The sequence below is a fragment of the Tenrec ecaudatus genome, chromosome X (genome assembly GCF_050624435.1).
Source record: "Tenrec ecaudatus isolate mTenEca1 chromosome X, mTenEca1.hap1, whole genome shotgun sequence".
NCBI classification, from domain to species: domain Eukaryota; kingdom Metazoa; phylum Chordata; class Mammalia; order Afrosoricida; family Tenrecidae; genus Tenrec; species Tenrec ecaudatus.
Genome location: NC_134548.1, coordinates 162,344,472 through 162,360,623, shown reverse-complemented (window position 1 = coordinate 162,360,623; position 16,152 = coordinate 162,344,472). Strand labels below are relative to the sequence as shown.

At 43.7% G+C, this 16,152-nt stretch overlaps 1 pseudogene; it reads left to right on the top strand.

The window, feature by feature from the left end:
• The first annotated feature begins 9,625 nt into the window (after nucleotides 1–9,625).
• On the top strand, nucleotides 9,626–10,218 carry LOC142433833 (MICOS complex subunit MIC26 pseudogene; annotated as a pseudogene).
• Nucleotides 10,219–16,152: the final 5,934 nt, after the last annotated feature.

Below are 16,152 nucleotides of genomic sequence, written 5' to 3'. Positions count from 1 at the left end.
CGGGCAGATCCGCGTGTAAACAGTGGAGCCGCGTCACGTGACCTGCGCCGCCCCTCCCCCCTGGCTCGGCCCCTCGGCCCCGCCCTTTCCCTCCGCGCGGCCCGGGAGCGCGCGCCTGCGCGCTGACGGGGCCCGACCCCGCGCCTGGACGGACGTTGGGTGCGCGGGCTTGGCGTCTGCGCGGGGGAGGACAGGGCGCGGGAAGGCGGCCTTCGCTAGGGCGTGCGGGCCCGGGCGCTGAGGCCGGGCGGGGCGGGCTGGAAGCGTGGGAATTGACCCCGGTGAGCGCTTGCCGCTTCGCAGCCCCCTGGCCCAAGGGGCGAGACGCTGCCTCATTGTGCTTCGCCTTTTTCTTTCTTTTTTTTTGTTTTTAAGCAGCGCAGTGGCTTCTTGAGCGGGAGGTGGAGTGGGTACAAGAATAATGAGGAATTCCATTGGGATGCATCGCCTATTCTGTCTGAAATGGCATGAGGCGGGGGCCTCCTTTGTAATGGTCACACCAGTTGCCACTGTTCCTCAAGTCACCTCCAACCAGCACATTTTAGCTTTTGCCCTCCAACCCAGCACAGACCCACATGTACCCGTCTCCTCAATTACGTTTCCTACTTTAGTTTGACATGCTTATGAAGAAAGAGAAAATCTGGGCTATTTTCTAGACAGTTCGTTTCTACCCCATACTCTATGCCCACGTCGGCCAAGAGGGCAAGGGAGCGCTCTTTCTGCAGGGGTCCTACAGGATCTCTTCTTACAACTTACCGCCTTTGCTCCCTGCAGTATAACAAAAGTAAACCTTTTCTCTTCCCTGTGTCTCCACCCCTCTGGGCAAGGTTCCCTTTGGAGCGCTGGTATTCAATGGAAAAGTTTCTTGAATGCCTCTTATTTGGTGCCCTGGAGTCAGCTCCGCCCACATAGTGACCTTCTGAACCACAGAGCTAAAGGCTGTCTGGTCCTGTGTCATCCTCATAAGCATTCCTATGCTTGAGCAGACACTTGTCTCCGTTCATCTAGCAAGGATCATGATGTCCTTCTCCAGGGACTGACGGAGCTTTCTACAGTACATATCCAAAGTTAGCGAAAAGTCTTGCCACCCCCGCCTCTAAGGAACATCTGGCTGTATCTCTTCCAAGACATTTGTTTGCAATTCTCACAGTCCTTGGTACCAGTAGTCCTTGGTACCAGTAGTCTTCACCAACACCGTAATTCAAAAGCATCAACTCTTTAGCCTTTTTTTTCTTTTTAAATAAAGTTTTATTGAAAACAGCCATTCATGATCACTTTCTTTTTCTTGTAATCATTTTATTAGGGGATCATACAACGCTTATCACAATCCATACATACATCAATTGTGTAAAGCACATTTGAACATTCATTGCCCTTATCATTCTCAAAACATTTGCTCTCCACTTAAGCCCCTGGCATCAGCTCCTCATTTTCCCCTCCATCCCCATTCCCCCCTCCCTCCTGAACCCTTGATAATTTATAAATTATTATTTTGTTATATCTTGTACTTACTATAAGACATCTCCCTTCACCCACTTTTCTGTTGTCCATCCCCCAAAGAGGAGGTTATACGTAGCTCCTTGTAATCAGTTCCCCCTTTCTACGCCACCTTCCCTCTACCCTCCTGGTATTGCCACTCTCACCACTGGTCCTGAAGGGATCATCCACCCTTGGTTCCCTGTGTTTCCAGTTCCTATCTGAACCAGTGTACACCCTCTGGTCCAGCCAGATTTGTAAAGTAGAATTGGGATCATGACAGTGGGGGAGGAGGAAGCGTTTAGGAACTAGAGGAAAGTTATACGTTTCATCGTTGCTACACTGCACCCTGACTGGCTCATCTCCTTCCCGAAACCCTTCCATAAGGGGATGTCCTATTGCCTACAGATAGGCTTTGGGTCTCCTCTCCGCACTCCCTCTCATTCACAATGATGTGCCAAAGGTGCTAATAACCAAGAGGTTGCTGGTTCAGAGACACTTGCACTTCCATATTTCAGCAACAAGCTGGTGATCTGGTCCCGTGATGGTGACAAACGAGAAAACGGAGTGAGGCTATTCTATCTGATCACATGGGGTTGCTATGAGTTGATCGCACCTACTGTGAGGCACCTCACCACAACCACATCTGTGTACTGGCAATACATTGGTGAGCAATACCAAAAATAAAACTGCCCGCACGGAGCTTGAAAAAAGCAAACACCAAGACCATGGCCACTGAGTTGATTTCAATTCTTGGTGACCCCATACGCTGCAGAGGAGAACCGTGCTCCCTAGACTTTGCAAAGCTGTGAGCTTTCAGAAGATTGCCAGGTCATTTCTCCATGGTACTTCTGGGTGGATCTGAGCCACCAGCCTTGTAGGTGGTAGTCAATTGTTTCACTGCTGATGGATATAAATCAAATTATTATTAGAAAAGGAGATGTGTCGTTGCAACTGTGATGTGGGCTATGAGGAATGAGTGCTTCAACAGTAGTGGGACATGGCCCAGTCTGCAGCAAGAAGAACAAGGTCGAAGAAGGGGCAATGAGTCCGGAAGTAATGTGAGGGGATAAGAGTTAACTGGCATGTGGGGGAAGTGGGGTGATCTACACCAGAGAGATGGCCAAGAATGAGAGGCATGGTTGGCAGTACCGCCTCCCTTCCAACCCCACTTTGAGCCAGAGCATCTAGATGCATGCTGGGTGGGGTTCTAACCTTAGAGCAGCAGCTCAGAAATCACACTCCTGAGGCCACGGGAAACAGGAACAACCGCTCAAACAAGAGAGAAGAGATAAAGACTCCAGGGAGAGAACCTCACCATAGGCTGGACTGGAGCAGCAGAGCAGTCACCCGCCCTAAAGAAGATCAGCACGATTATCCCGTCCACTTGTAGCAGCTTGTTCCATTTGTCCAGCGCTTTCCCGGTGTCAGCCCTTCACAGCCAACTTTCCTACCAGCCACATGCTTCATGCCCCACCAGCAATAATGTCCCCTGAGCACCGCCAGCTGAATTATTCTGAGCTAGTCATTGTCCCACAGCTGCAGAGAGTGGAGTTAATTTTGTGCCTCACGTCTCAAGACAATGTCATCAGGAGGCCTTCAAGGCCCCTGTCATGTCAAAGTGATTTTCTATTATGTTTCCTCTTCTCTCTCAATGCCCACTTGCATTCTTCTATCACTTGCTTGCCATGAGCTATGCTCACTTAAGGCCTGTAGTGTTTGGGGCCTGCCTTTTACACTGACAAGAGCGTTATTGAAATGTTCATCTCTGTTTCCCACTTTTCTCAGCCAACACTGTGTTTTAGAGCCTCTCTCCAATGGCCAGCTGTACACCGAGTCTGACAATTCCACTCTTTGTCCTTGGACAGATCCACAGTGATGGCCAGCAAGGTTGCTGTCAACTCCCCAATGCTGACCACACTGGAATGAAACCCCCAGGGAATGTACTGATGAATCTTGGGGAAATTTTCTTGTCTGTTCCTGTCGAACTTTGTACAAACAGTCTGTTTCTTTATCACACTCTCTGTGGGGCTAAGTACATACCAAATGACTTACCTGCAATGAGGAACAGTGCTGGAATTGCTGGTTTACATTTTTTTCCCTCTCAATAGAGTATGAGTTTCTTCAGGACAGGAAAGACACTTTCTTTTTTAAAGAGCCCAACAACAAAGGCCCCTTTTCTTGTGAGTTAGGGGCAGGTTTACAAAGCAGGGCATCTGTTCGACATCATGCCCTTTTGGATGCGTCTTATTCATTGCAATCCTCTCAGTGTACCTTGACTGATTCCACTTCCTCCCTGCATTCCCATTTCCATTTCTTCTTCTCGAGGAGCCCTCAGAACTTTGGCCTTGGGTAAATACTGCCCTTCTGATCCTCAAAGGTCGGAGTACCTCACAAGCGCTATTATTCCCCTTATGAGTCTGTTGGCCTGAAAACTGAGCCATGACAGTGAACGACGTCCGAGTTCTCTTTGTGCCGTATACCTAAAGGGCTGTGATTTAGCGTTGTCCACTTGCCTGTGTGTTTCAACTTCGCTCTGATGGTTAGCTCTTGCAATGTTTCCTGTCAAGATATAAAGCAGTTCCTTTCAAGACAGTCCAACTGGCTTCAAACCTGAGCCCTGCTCAAGAGTCTGCTCCCCCCATGTTGCTCCCTCTCCCCATTAAGGGCAGCCCTTGCTCCCAATAAATATCTCTGGGCTTGCTCCCTCACACTTTGCAAGTACCAACCCCTCAGCAAACGCTTTCAGAGACCGCAAGCTATTTCTACCACTGTCACTGGTAACTCCCTGGTCCAAGCCCCATCCTCTCTCACCTGGGCTACTTCACTGACCTCGCGAGGCTCCCTGCAGCCACTCTCGTACACTCTTGTCTATTCTCGCCACAGAAGATAAAAGTAACCCTGTTCAAGTGTCCCTCAAGTCACTCTGGTGCTCCAAGCCAGAACTGAAAAACCAAATCAACATCTACTTCCTTCAATGGATTATAACTCATTAGAACCGGGAGACAGAGTAGAACTTCTCCATAGGTAGAATTGCCAAGGCTATACATCTTGATGGCAGCAGACTGCCTTATCTTTCTTTGGAGGAGCAACAGGTGGGTTTCAACCCCCAACCTTTTGTTTTGCAGTGCAGTGTTCAACCATGTGGCCCAGCGCTCCTTCCCTAAATCATCAACTTGACCCAATGTTCCTTAAATCAACTTGACCCAAAGTCCCTAAATCAACTTGACCCAATGTTCCCTAAATCATCAACTTGACCCAAGCTGAATCCACAACACTCCTTCATTCCTGCACTCAACCGATTTTCCTCACTGCCTTAGAGTCAATTTCTGACGCACAGTGACCCTACAGGGAACAGTAGAACTGCTTCTGTGGGTTTACAAGACTCCAAGTCTTCACGGGAGCAAAGAGCTGCACCATTCTAGTGAGTGTGGTTAGCAGCCCCAATGAATAATCCACTACACCATTAAGTGCTTCCAGTAGATATATAGTGAGTACTTACGCCCAATGGGGCATTTCTACTCTTGCCTATAGGATCATCAGACATTGAAAAGGCCTGTATGCCAGTGGGTTGTGCTGTTTTCTTAATGTTTGGCAGACACAGTGTTAGGCACTGGCCACTCAGCAGCAAAGAAAACCATCACAACAGCAGAGTCTGCGAGGTGTACTCAAGAAACAGTTGGGACGTGGGTGGATGATGAGGCCCAGGACGTAACAGGTCATACGGTGAAGAGAACACAGGTCACAACAAATATGGACTTTGGTTTTGACTCAGCAGTTTCAGGAGCATTGAAGAAGCTTTTACTCTGAGCTAGGTACCCAGTGCCTAGCATCTTTTTGGCACACAGCAAGCGCTTACCAAATACCTCTTGGGTAAATAAATGAGTGAATGAATGAATATGACAGAGCCAGTGACTGGGTCATGCTACTCCCATGCCCATATTTATCTGATCTTCTGGCTAGGCCTCAGCTCCTCACTTCCCACTTGCATGGAACTACCAGTTGTCTTTGCATTGACTGAGTATTTTTTACCTGCTCCTTCACAACTCCAGCCCCCAAAGCATTGCATCCGGCCACTCTCCACTGGAAATGCCCTCTGCCCTTTGCAACTTTGTAAACCCAAGGTCCCCTGCAGGGCCTTGCTGTAGCCTCACTTTCTGACCATCTCATCTTGACCTCTCTGAACTGTTGTTGTTGTAAAGTGTTGTCAAGTGAGGTCTAATTCATAACAATCCTATGTACATAAAATTGAGCCATAGCACGGCCTGTGTCACCCTAACAATTGGAGTTATGTTTGAGCCCATTGTTACCACCACTAAGTCAATCCATTTTGTGGAGGAGCTCTGTCTTTATCACTGGCTCTTCACTTTCCCAAGTGTGATGTCCTTCTCCAAGGACTGGTCTCCTGATCACAGGTCCAAAGTACTAGAGATGAAATCTCGCCATCTTAGAGCCTACGGAGCATCCTGGCTATACTTCTCCCAAGACAGATTAGTTCATTCTTCTGGAAAAACATGGTCTTTTCAAAATACTTGGCCAATGCCCTAATTCAAATGCATCAATTCTTCTGTAGTCATCCGTATTGACTGTCCAGCTTTCACATATAGATGAGGTGATGGAAAATACCATGGCTTGGGCCAGGTGTACTTTAGTCCTCCAAGTGACTTTTTTGCCATAGAAAACTTTAAGGAAGCTTTTGTAGAGAAAGTTTTATCCCATTGATAAATATTGTTTTAGATGTGGAAAAAAAATTGAGCAGGTGGTAGAGAGATTTCTATATACAAGGAAGCTTCCAAAAGTCCATGGAATAAAAAGATAATAATATAATTTTTTCATGAACTTTCAGAAACCCCCTCTTATTCCCACAGAAAATTCATCGTGCCTGTTATTAACATCTTGCCTTCATGTGATACATTCTTTATCATTGAAAAAACAAGTACTGATATATCATTACTGACGTCCATAGTTCATATGGAGGATCACTTCTTCAGAGTTTTATGGATTTGGACAAATGCACCGTGTCCTGTACCACACAGAAAAGTCCCGTGTTTTGTGTATGCTCCACCTATTACCCTTCTCTCTCACCACTGGGCCCCTAGCCACCACTAATCTTGCCTTTTCTAGAAGGCCATCTAGTTGGAGTCGTACCATATGAGCTTTTGGGGGCTGGCTTCTTTCACTAATATGTGTGCATTTGAGTCCCCATCTCGGTGGGTTCCAATGGGAACGGGTTGTGTGTGTTAATGAATGTTCTTGTTAGGTGCTATCAAGTCAGTTCGCACTCTTAGCAACCATATGTACAACAGAAGAAACACTATACCATCCTCGCAATTATAACTGTGGTTGAGCCCATTGTTGCAACCACCGTGCCGATCCACCTCTTTCGAGGACATTATGAAGAAAGCTGCCATAAATGTTTGCTTGCAGGTTTTGAGTGGATATAAGTCTTCAACTCATTTACATAAATACTGAAAAGTGCAATCGCTAGATTGTATGATGAGACTGTGTATATCTTTGTTAAAAACTTATACCTTCTTCCAAAGTGCTTGGACCGTGTTGCATTCCCACCAGCAGTGAACGACAGTTCCTGGGATTCCATATCCTTAGCATCCGGTATTGGAAGGTTTTCTTTGACGCACGTGACTACTAACTGAAAGGTCGATTGTTCAAACACACCAGGAGAAAGTTGAGACTGTCTGCTTCTATAAAGCTCTACAATCCTCCGGATAGGGCAAGATATGACCTCCGGATAGGGCAAGATATGACAAAATAACGATGTATAAATTACCAAGGGCATATGAGGGAAGGGGGAATGGGGAGGGAGGGGGGTAAAAAAAGAGGACCTGATGCAAGGGGCTTAAGTGGAGAGCAAATGCCTTGAGAATGATTGGGGCAGGGAATGTATGGATGTGCTTTATACAATTGATGTATGTATATGTAAGGATTGTGGTAAGAGTTGTATGAGTCCCTAATAAAATGTAAAAGAAGAAAAGAGAAAAAATGATTAGGGCAAAGACTGTACAGATGTACTTTATACAATTGATGTATGTATATGTATGAACTGTGAAAAGAATTGTATGAGCCCCAATAAATTGTTAAAATAAAAAAAATAATAAATAAATAAATAAATAAAGAATTAAGGTAAAAAAAAAAAGCTCTACAATCTTGGAACTCCTATGGAGCAGTTATATTCTGTCCTATAGAATCACTAAGGAGCCCTGGTGATGCAGTGGGTTGGAAGTTAGACTGCTAATGGCAACGTCAGCAGTTCAAAATCACCAGCTTCTCGGTGAAAGAAAGGAAAGGCGATTTGCTCTTGTAAAGGGCTACAATCTTGGAAACCCACAAGGGGCATTCACACAGTGTCCTATAGGGCAGTGGAAAAGAAGAAGGTCTCCAGTGAAATGGTTTGACACAGTGGCTGCACCAGCGAGCTCGGGCATAGGACTAATCATGAGGATGGAGGAGGACTGTGCAGTGTTTCTTTCTGTTGAGCATAGGGTCACTATAGGTTGGAACCAACTCAATGGTACAACAGTGGGTCACTATGAGTTGGAATTGACTTGATGGCAGGGAGTTTGTTTTTCTGAGTTGTAGGGTCACTGTGGGTTGGAATGGACTCCATGCCAGCGGGTTTGGGTTTCTATGACAGAAGCTGGTGAGCGCCCTTGCATATGGTGATTTGCTATTTGATAGCTTCATTCATGAGGTTCTGTTACATTCTTTTGCCCACTTTTTAATTGGGTTGTTCCCTTTGCACTTTTAGGAGTTGTTGTATAAGTTGAACTCAAATTCTTTAACAGATATGTGTTTTAGAAATATCTTCTTCCAGTCTATGGCTTGTCTTTTGATTGTTACAGAACAGAAGTTTTGGGTTTTTTTTTTCTAAATCACTTTATTTGGGGCGCTTACATCTCTTATCACAATCCATACATCCATCTATTGTGTCAATTACATCTGTACATATGTTGCCATCATCATTCAAAACATTTTCTTTCTACATGAGGCCTTGGTATCAGCTCATTTCCCCCCTCCTCCTCCCCCATCCTTTCGTTATGAACCCTTCATAATTTTTTCCTTTTGACTGTGGTTTGGGATTGTATGTAAAATGCAATCATCCAACCCATGATCACCTAGAATTTCTCATATATTATATTCTGGAATATTTATAGTTTTGTACACATTTTACATGCAGATTTGTGATCCACTTTTGGTTAAGTTTTGTGAAAGTTCATTTTCTAGGTTCATACTTTTGCATGTGGATGCCCAGCAATTCCAGCACCATTTGTTGAAAAGATTGTATGTTCCTGATTGAAATGCCTTTGCTCCTTGGCCAAGCATCACTGGGCTCTATTTGTGCAGTTACATTTCTGGGCTGTCAATTTTGTTCCATTGATTGGTTGGTCTATTCATTCTCCAATGCCATGCTATCTCGACCACTCCCTTTTTATAATAAATCTTGTATTAGGGCAATATCAGTTCTCTGACTTTGTTCTTCTTCAGTGTGCTGTTGGCTACTCTGAATCTTGTGCATTTCCATATATGTAGTAGAATACTTTTGTCACTATCCTCTTGATCATTTTTTTTCCTTGAATCAGATTGCACTGAATCTGTAAATCAAATTAGGAAGAATTGACATATTAACAATATTGAATTTTCCTTTCCATGAATATGGAGGATCTCTTCAATCTTCTTTGATTTCTTTTATCAGTTTTATAGTTTTTCTCATATAGATCCTGTACATATTTTTAAAAGATTTTACCAAAGCATTTAATTTTAAGGGGTGTGAATGATAATTGTATTGTAATTGCATATTAATAGTATTGTGCTTTTATCTCAGATTTCAATCATTCTTTGCTGATGTATGAATTTCCCTACAAACATTGTTTGTATTTTATGCCACAAATTTTGGTAGTTGTACTTTCATTTTTATTTAGGTCAAAATATGTTTAAAGTTCTCTTCAAACTTCTTTGGTTCATGTTATTTTAAAGTATGTTGTTTAATCTCCTAAAAAATCTTTGCGTTCTCTAACTAGTGCTCCTTTATTTCTAATTAAATTGCACTATGATCTGTGAAAATATTTTGTATGATTTCCATTCTTTAAAAACTGTAGAGGGTGACCCTGCTGGAGCTGCAGCTGCCAGCAAAATGTTCAAGGTCATTCAGAAATTTGGGGGAATCTGCCAGCCTGAGTCTACTCACCTTTAACATCTATGTGGCTCCAAAGAAGGACTCACCCAAGAAAAATTCCATCAACATTGATGCATTGTCGTTCTACTCAGTTGCAGAACATCAATCTAAGTATGTGGATGGGTCAAGGACCGCCCTTGAAGAAAACATTTCCCAGGTCAGACACTTTGGTGAGCCATATGTAAATTGGTGTCCAGAAAATTGCTTCAATATCAAGTCCGAGTTACAATATGTTGCTTAGTGGGGACTAAACAAGTATGTTATCTCCAAAATGCACCTCCTGGATTTTCTGCACTACAGGTTCAAAAGTAAAGAAGTTGATATATTCATCTGGTTTCATGTAGTTGTTACTTCTGTCTATTGCCCACAAGCTATCAGCTTTGCCTAGGCTGGCAGGGAAGTCTTATATGACTGAGGTTGGCAAGAAGATTTGTGGAAGAACTTTCAAAAGCCAGAAAAATTTGAAGAATCCCCCCGTAAATAAGTTGATTGCACCTTGCTCTGACTATTTTAATGAGTTACCGGTAAGCATTGCAAACTCCATCCGGTAGATCAGTATTTCTACCACACAGCCACACACACACACACACACACACACACACACACACACACACGACAGTGTTAAATGTAGCAAAGTGGCAATCTTCTTCAGGAAAACTTGACTACACCTTGCTTTATCTTGGGTGGTGCCATATTATATTCGGACAAATCTGGGGTCCTTTCACCTAAAGATAATGCACAAACTTTAGAACTCCTTGTTCTCATACTGCTATTTTTGTACATAATTAAAATTCCAAGTTAAAAGAGGAAAAAATTAAGGTGTGTTTAGTGTCCTGGGATATGGTCTATCTTGGTGAATGTTCATGGGCGCTTGAGAAGAATATGTAGTCTATTGTTGTTGGATTAAACGGTTTATAAATGTCAATTCGATCTGCACATATAGCCCCAACATCACCCATAACCCCACATAAGTAGAATGATTCATCTTCTAGGCAATTATTACATGATCAGGATCAATTTCATTGTGAGGTAGCCACATCATTTTGTCTTTACCCATTCAGAACAAGTAGACACATCATCTGTAGCAGATATTAGGTTAGTTAAGGCAACTTTCATTCCGAACCCCATCCTCCTTTACCCAATTTCTCTCCAGATGTTGGAAAACCTAAAAATGCATGTTCCCAGTCAGCCCTGCATCTAGGGTGGCCACATGGTACGTGTTTATAAGTAAGATGTACATATAAATTTCACACGTTTCTGGAAACTCTTTCACATTCTTGATAAAAGGAATGAACTTGCCTGGTATTTCTTCTTCCTCTTTAATCTGTTCCTTGACTATAGATATGATCTCTAAAGCTAGGGAAGCCATGCCAAAGAGAACCATAGTGGTCTCAGTGAACTAATGCTACCATTAGACTTCTTGTGTGAGAAAAATACTTCTACTGGATTAGACCTTTTGAAAGTGGCATGCCTGCAGCCATGTGCATGTCTAAATGATAGAGCCCATAACTTACATGGGATTTAACATACAAAGCCAAGAGACTTACAGATAAACACTAGCTAGGGAAACTAAGAGAGAGCTCATCTATAGTGGAAAAGTAATGCTGAAGGCCACCTATTCAAAGAACTAAAGCAAAGATTAGCCTCAATCTTGTTGAAATACCAAGGACTAGAGCTCTGCTGATGGTCACTTGTAGCAGTCTCCACTGAAACCAACCAAAAGGGAGATGTTTCTGGATTAAGGATTATAGGTCTCTCTTTCACCAATCTTCATAAGAAAGTTACTTGATTCCCCTCACCTCCAGCTTCAGTCTCATCTGAAAAATGAGGATAATCATAGTTCACATTTCATGAGGTGTTGAAAGTGTTCACTGAGACAATCTATGTAAAAAGCCTAACTGTGGCAGTTGCATAATCTGGTGTCAATTTGAGGGGTAAGAGTGTAGGGGTTGAGTCTAGGCTGCCAATCAGGATATAGCCAATGAGGCCTCTGTGTGGGCATGGCCTTCCTCTAAGGATTCTGGAAATTCCTGGATTTCCTCCTTGGAGGCAGAAGACAAACTCTCTCTGGGCTCACTCCCTTAGAGACTCTACTGAGAGATGCTCTATGGCACTACTCTGATAGAGCCCATGCCCTGAGAACTGGAGAAGCCAAGTGGAGACCCCTTCGAGATGCTTACAACGCCACTGGATCCCAAGACTTTCTACCCATTGGCCTGTGATCATCCTGCATTCGGCATCATTGCATGTGTTTCATGAGTCTAAAGAGGGCTTTATAGATTGGTATCGAATATATGGGCTAATATCAGACTTATGGGCTTGGACTGGACTGGGTTGGGATGCTTTCTTAATGTATAATTACCCTTTATATAAAACTCTCTGATACACAAAAGAGTTTCTATGGATTTGTTTCTCTAGTCTACTCAGACCAACACACTAGCCAATGTCTCTCACTCTCTGCCGTCTAGTCAATGCTAACTCATAGCAATCCCCTGTGGGTTTTTGAGATGGTAACTGTTTATGGGAGTAGAAACCCTATCTTTTTCTGTTGGAGCTGCTGGAGGTTTCAAGCTACTGACCATCTGAATCGCAGCCCAGCACATAACCCTACCTAGTGTCTGCACATGGTAAATGTGGGGTCTGAATTTCCTAGGGTTGCCAAAACACGACTACCACAGGTGTGAGGCTTTAAGGGCCAATGTCTCTGTTCATTCAGATCTTCGGTTTTACAGCTCTGAAGAGATAACATTTTGGATCCACTCTATACAGCTATGACACCATTAGCATGTATGTTGGGAGGGGACACACCCATTGAGTCTAGACCATGATGTCTGGATGTTGTCAGAACTGGACAGAAGATCTAGTTCTCTATGCATTGCCATCACCAGCCCTGAATCCACACTAAACTTTGCCTCACTCTGGGAAACTACACACAGGACTGACTGGCCTTTCGTCCCATACCTGAAGGGCAATAAACAAAGTTCTTCCTTTAAAGACATGTGAGTCTGCTTAATAAGACTCATGTTTAGAGTTCTTCCAGGATTCACCAAAACGTGGAGATCTCTATGACATTTATGAAATGTATGATACTACCTAGTCCCAATCTATTGACTTTTTCATGTCTTTCTTGATTTTCCAATAAATAAAAGGTTTATTTCATTTCATTTTTTAAAACATCTCAAGTAACAAGAAGCCTCGAGGTAGACAGTACTGGGCTGATATAGTGACTCTTCCTGCATCCAAGGACAGTGATTACTTTTTGTCCTTGAAGTGTGGTCCTTATCCTCTTGCCTGCCAATGGACTGCCCCTTCTCCCGGCCTTCAGCGTAGGTGGGGAGAAGTGAGAAGAATAGGGTATAAAAGGTTTCTAGCAGCTGCTCCTCACCCCCTTTGGGGAGTGTGAGGTTCAGGAAAATAATCTCTCATAAGCTGATCCAATAGACTTCTGCTTAGACTTCATGGACTAGGACATTGCTCCATGGCCACATAGCAGATAGGAAGGCCGAGGGCTGTCACTTTTATAGCTGAGCACATTGCTACCGTAAGCAAAACTGAATTTCTTTGGGAGGAAGAATAAGAGAATGGCATTGGGCATGTAACTAGCTGTGGAAAAGCCAGCCTCAAAATATAACCTGTGATTCTCTTTTCAAAGATCATTCTAGAGCTTTCTTAACAACTCTCTTCATTGACAAATATATCTGCTCACAATTGCTGGGAGAACAATTTTCTATAACCTTCAATACTGAGGCAGAACAGGACTCAGGCACTTCCTGTGTAGCTGACATAAAAATTTCAACCGTGCTTTAAAAAGTAAAGGATCCTAGAGCAGAAACAAGTGCCATAGTGGAAAAGCCAACGAAATCTGAACGAGGTCTATACTTTGATTAACAGTAGTCATACCAATGTTGGCTTTTGGACTGTGAGCAATATATATCATGGTGATGTGAAATGTTAACATTAAGGGGAAAATAGGTGAAGACTTTGGAAACCTTGAACTATCTTTATGATTTTTTCACAAATATGAAATTACTCCAAAAACGAAATTTTGTTTCACAAGTGAAAGAGATGAAGGATGGAGGGGGGGCATGTTAGAAAAAAAAGTGTTCACAGTTAAAACTGAAAGGGAATGAATGGGCTGAGAATGGGCTGGTAGGAGCCTAAGGTATTTTTACAGGGCAATTTACACCTGCCCAGAAGACTGATGAGGTGAAGACCTGCCATGGGTCTGTTTCACATCAGAGATGAGAAACTTGCTTGGAAGGAACTTAAATGTGAAGAAGAGAGATAAAGCAAATATGGTCCCAGGACAGAGGCAAACATGGCTGGTAAGCATCCTATCATGTCAGTCACTCAGATTTTGCTGCAGGCCTCAGTTCTAAGTATTAAGAGAAACGGTCACATAGCTTAAGGACATCGACTCCACTGGGCCCAGCATCTTCTCCAAGCAAAGGCGGTGACACCAGCTCTTTTAGCAGTGGTGGGAATGTGTCTCTTCAGTCTCCTCAGCATCAGAACTTCACAATGCACCTGAGTATTCATTGCCCATGTTAGTGGATACCAGAAGCAGCAGTTGTTCAACAGGATAGCAGAGGTTCATAGCAAAAAACAAACAAAAAAAAAAACCAGCTTCTTGTTGCCAGTAGTAGCAGAGTTTCAGTGTTGGGCAACAGCCATGCAGGAGAAGAGATAAAAAATTAGAAAGTACCACAGTAGCCAAGAAGGACACATGAAGGAAGCACAGCCAGGGAACTCATCAGAAGGCTTTCTGAGCAACAAAAGGAGCCTATACGTGACTCACTTGTTCTACCTGGGTTGCTATGACCTCAGAATCACAGCGTATTCAAAAGTGCATTTTGCACAGCCTCGTCCTAGAGCTGATCGCTATTGACTGCATTCTTACAGTACATGAAATCTGACTTATGTGTGCTGACCAAAACGCAGTTTGATAAAGAAACAAAGAAGGAAATATAATCACTTTGGCTTGAAAGATGTATTTGAAATGCTACATTTGCCAAGAAATTGGTGATTTCTGTCCTGTAAGAGAGAAAATAACATGCTGCATTGTGAACACAGACAATTAGTATTAATGGAACAGACCCATTGATTATTCAGGAAACATTAAGTCTCCAACGCAAAGGTTAGGGGCCAAATGGTAAAATGACCATGGACAAATAAAAGCGTATGAAGAACACACGAAATGTTTGTAAGGGTCCGAGCAAAACCAGTCACTCTTTCAAACCTGAAAATACATTGATGCTTGGGAATTGTCTTGCTCTAACCGAAGTTTCACTACAACATTTTAGAAAGTAGAGAGGGAGACTATGGGAATACGGGTCCCAACTCCAACTTCTCACACTCTCTCGGGGTGATCCACCGGTGGTGGGTGAAAGGGAGGGGCATGCTGTGGGGCTGGTGGGAACTCTGGAGAATAGTATGTGTGAGCCCTGGGCTGAGTGGGGAATGCTGGGCATTCTGGAAAAAAACCTGGTGGTAGAAGCCAAGGCCATCTATGTGCAGTGACTGCTCGACCTCCAGTGCCAGCATCCACAGCCAGCCAGTCCATTCTGGCTCCTCGGGACCCTACATGGGATAGCCGAGACTAGAATTCTTTACGGGAGCTGACAGTGTAAACCAAAAGTCCGGACTAGATGGGACAGGTTTCCAACTCTCACAAGGTTTCTGCCTCTACATATGAGTGTCCTTAGATAGTTTCCCTCCTACAAAAGGAAAAGAAATCCCCCCCTCCTTTCTCTTAGAGCGCTTATGTTCTAAAATTTGTTGTCCCATTTTTTAAAAACATTATATTGGGGGCTCATACAACTCACCACTATCCATCCATCCATCCACTGTGTCAAGCACATTTGTACATTTGTTGCCATGATCATTTTCAAAACATTTTCTTCCTACTTGAGCCCTTGGTATCAGCTCCTCATTTGCTCCCCTTATCTACCCCCTCCCTCCCTCATGAACCCTTGATCATTTATAAATTATCATTAGTTTTTCATGTCTTAACACTGACCAATGTCTCCCTTCACCCCTTTTTCAGTTGTCCATCCCCCTGGGAGGGGGTTATTGATATATTGTTGTGATGATCAGTTCCCCCTTCTCCTCTCTTTTTCTCCTCCTCATAGTGCTACCCTCATCATGGGTCCTGAGGGATTTATCCCTCCTGGATTCCGTTTTTCCAGCTCTGATCTGTACCTGTGAACATGCTCCTCCCCTCTACTATCATGACTCCAATTCTACCTTACAAATCCGGCTAGAACAGAGTATGTAGTGCCATTTTTACTGTGCTCCCTTTGAAGTTGATGTTTTTGTCTTGTCAAGTCCAACCATCAGCAACCCCGTGTACAACAGCATGAGACCGTGCCAGGTTCTGCACCCACCTCATAATGGTTCTCATGTTTGAGCTCATTGGGGCCTTCGAGGGCCTCCTCCTCTTTCACTGCTCCTCTACTTGACCAATCAAATCTATCTATCTATCT